At 35.3% G+C, this 2,884-nt stretch overlaps 2 non-coding genes across 2 annotated transcripts; both read right to left on the reverse strand.

Annotated features, from left to right (window-relative positions):
• Positions 1–2,433: 2,433 nt before the first annotated feature.
• On the reverse strand, positions 2,434–2,539 carry LOC112515028. The gene has a single exon (XR_003069485.1). It is a non-coding gene; the product is annotated as a small nucleolar RNA R71 (small nucleolar RNA).
• A 52-nt stretch (positions 2,540–2,591) lies between these two features.
• On the reverse strand, positions 2,592–2,698 carry LOC112515014. The gene has a single exon (XR_003069471.1). It is a non-coding gene; the product is annotated as a small nucleolar RNA R71 (small nucleolar RNA).
• Between the last annotated feature and the right edge of the window lie 186 nt (positions 2,699–2,884).

Here is a 2,884-nt window from a genome sequence, read left to right on the forward strand (position 1 = left end):
AATTTAGGTTCAATAACGAAGTAATTTATATTTTGTTTAATAATATAATTTTCTTATAAAAATAAAAATTAATTATTTTGTTAGAACTCGATAATTATCCTAATTATATTTTAAAATAAGATGTTTATCCTCTAATTGATTATGTTTATCTACAGTTAGTTATACGAATTTAAACATGGAGTTTTAATAAGTTGTACTTATGCGTAATTGATAACTCTCATTTTGTGAGAGTTATTTATTGTTCAATACTCCCATTTTATTGTGTATTATGTACCCATTTTGCTCATATCCTGTATTTTTGGTCCAAAATATTTTAAGAGGTGATGAAAGGTCAAKAATTTGATTATTTTCTGAAAAACCATTGCTGTTGGTAAAATGCTCACTTTCTGCCCACATTCTTCCTACTGCATATTTTCCTCAAGAYGGATTTGGACAAAATTTAAATACTGGCTCTCTTGGGTATTAAAGGGATTTAATTCTGAAGTCARATCCGAAATTCTTGAATTATTTGGAGGAATGAGTCTTGTTGAATTAAAAAATGTCTTAAAGTAACCCTACCATTATTTTAATGAAAAAACCTTCCTTACCTTTTCCTTATTTTAAGGGTTAGGTAACTTTATCTTTTTCATCCTTTCAAAAAAGGTGACAAGGCCAGAAAAGTAGACAAKAAGTGATGGGGGGTCTTTACCCTCTAGTCAAGAAGACTTTCTTCCCTTGGGCGTAGAGATTGTCCGGTTCTCACYTTTTTYYCCCTATATATTGAAGTTTTCTCTCATTTGGAAGACATCAACGAATCAACCAAGCAACCTTGGAGCATTCACTCTCAACTGAAGTTCTAGAGCAATAGAACAAGTTTAGTTTTCTGCATTTAATTTTATTTTCGTATTTAGTTTTTAATTCTYGTTACTGTGCATTGTATGCCCCCTGTGGGCAACAATTTAAGTAAAATTWCATTCAAATATTTCTTATGCATTTTTCTTCTTCTATTTCCTCTATGTTTTATAATTTTATTATGAGCTAATCACCCTTTTGGGTGTGGGTGTGAGTCAAACTTAAAAATTTGAAGGCACACTTGGGTGTTGCCAATTTTATTAATTTTTAAGCTTAGTCATTTAAGTCGGGACTTAAGCTCAACGCAGATAAGATGATCACTTTGAAGTGTTAATATTAGATCCTTGATCCAGAGATGGGCGGATCTGAAATACAGCTTAAATGATGCACAAAGATTTGAGAGAGTCTTTGATAATCACATAGAGATATGGATTCTGCATGTTTTTAGCTAATGTTCAGATATTAGTCGAGTTTATACTACAAAGAGATTTGAGTATAAATCTTCAGGCTAGTGGAACCAGATATCTTTTTATCTATTAGCTAATTCGGCAAGTTTAAAATTGATAAAATTGGACGCTTTGTGGGCACTCTGTGGGCACAGAATATAAGAATTCACTTTCGAGAGATTGGAGTTTTTATAGAAGTCCCATGAGTTTCTGACCAAATTGTTTCTACAATCTTCTTAAGGGAAACTTACACCCATACCTATCTTTTAATTTCAAAAGGTTTATTTCGTATTTTTAAGCTTTGCACCAACAAAACTCGACTTTTATTCACAAACCAAAACATGGTCAAGAAGTTCATGAAACTCTCTAATTCTCAGTAAGTCCAGTCCCTACGGAAACGATCTTTGTACTATACCACTTTATTACTTGAAGCGATCATAGTGTCGGCGTGCACTTGTATCGCCACTGTCGGGACTTTGTGCCCACTGTGTGAACACTTACGATTCTAGCATATCAAGTTTTTGGCGCCGTTGTCGGGAACTAGCATGATTTTTATCCTGAGATATTGATTTTCATTTGAGCCTTGGTCATTTGTTTCATTCGTTGTTCTTGTGTTGTATGCCATGACTACAACACGGTGAGCTTTTACCTCTTGATCTTGAGTTAGAAAGAACTGTTAGGAGACGTAGAAGAGGTTGAAACAATCGGCGAAATCCCACTTTAAACCGTACCATGGGGGATAATCCACCTCAGTGGGAAGCCACGGTTAAAATTGTCGATGACAAAAATAAAGGCATACGGGACTACACAACGCTCAAATTTAGTCAATTGGCCTCGGGAATTGGTAGGCCCAAAATGACAGCAACATCTTTTGAACCCAAGCCAGTAATGTTTCAAATGATTTCCGCAATGGGTCAGTTTGGGGGATTATCTTCGGAAGATCCGCAYTCTCATTTGAAATCTTTTATAGAAATGACGGATCATTTTAAAATTCCCGGAGTTACACAAGAAGCCTTACGCTTAACACTTTTCCTTTACACATTAAAGGAAAAGAGCTAGAGCATGGCTAAATTCTCAACCACCAAACTCGGTCCCTACTTGGAATGATTTGGCGGAAAAATTTCTAAAAAAATACTTTCCTTCGACGAGGAATGTAAAAATTAGAAATGAAATTATGACGTTTCGTCAAGAAGAAGATGAAGCGGTATCGGATGCATGGGAGAGATTCAAGGACCTTCTACGGAAGTGTCCTTATCATGAATGATTTGGCGGAAAAATTTCTAAAAAAAATACTTTTCTTCGACGAGGAATGTAAAAATTAGAAATGAAATTATGACGTTTTGTCAAGAAGAAGATGAAGCGGTATCGGATGCATGGGAGAGATTCAAGGACCTTCTACGAAAGTGTCCTTATCATGGAATCCCTCATTGTATTCAATTGGAAACCTTTTATAATGGACTTTCCAGTGCYGCTAAAATTATTCTTGACGCAACGGCCGGTGGCGCTTTCACAGCTAAAACCTATAACAAGGGGTATGACATCTTGGAACGGATTTCTAATAATAATACTGAATGGTCCAACCCTCGTGCTGTTATTTCTAAATCTGC

Source organism: Cynara cardunculus, assembly GCF_001531365.2.
Source record: "Cynara cardunculus var. scolymus isolate 2C chromosome LG 6, CcrdV1, whole genome shotgun sequence".
NCBI classification, from domain to species: Eukaryota; Viridiplantae; Streptophyta; class Magnoliopsida; order Asterales; family Asteraceae; genus Cynara; species Cynara cardunculus.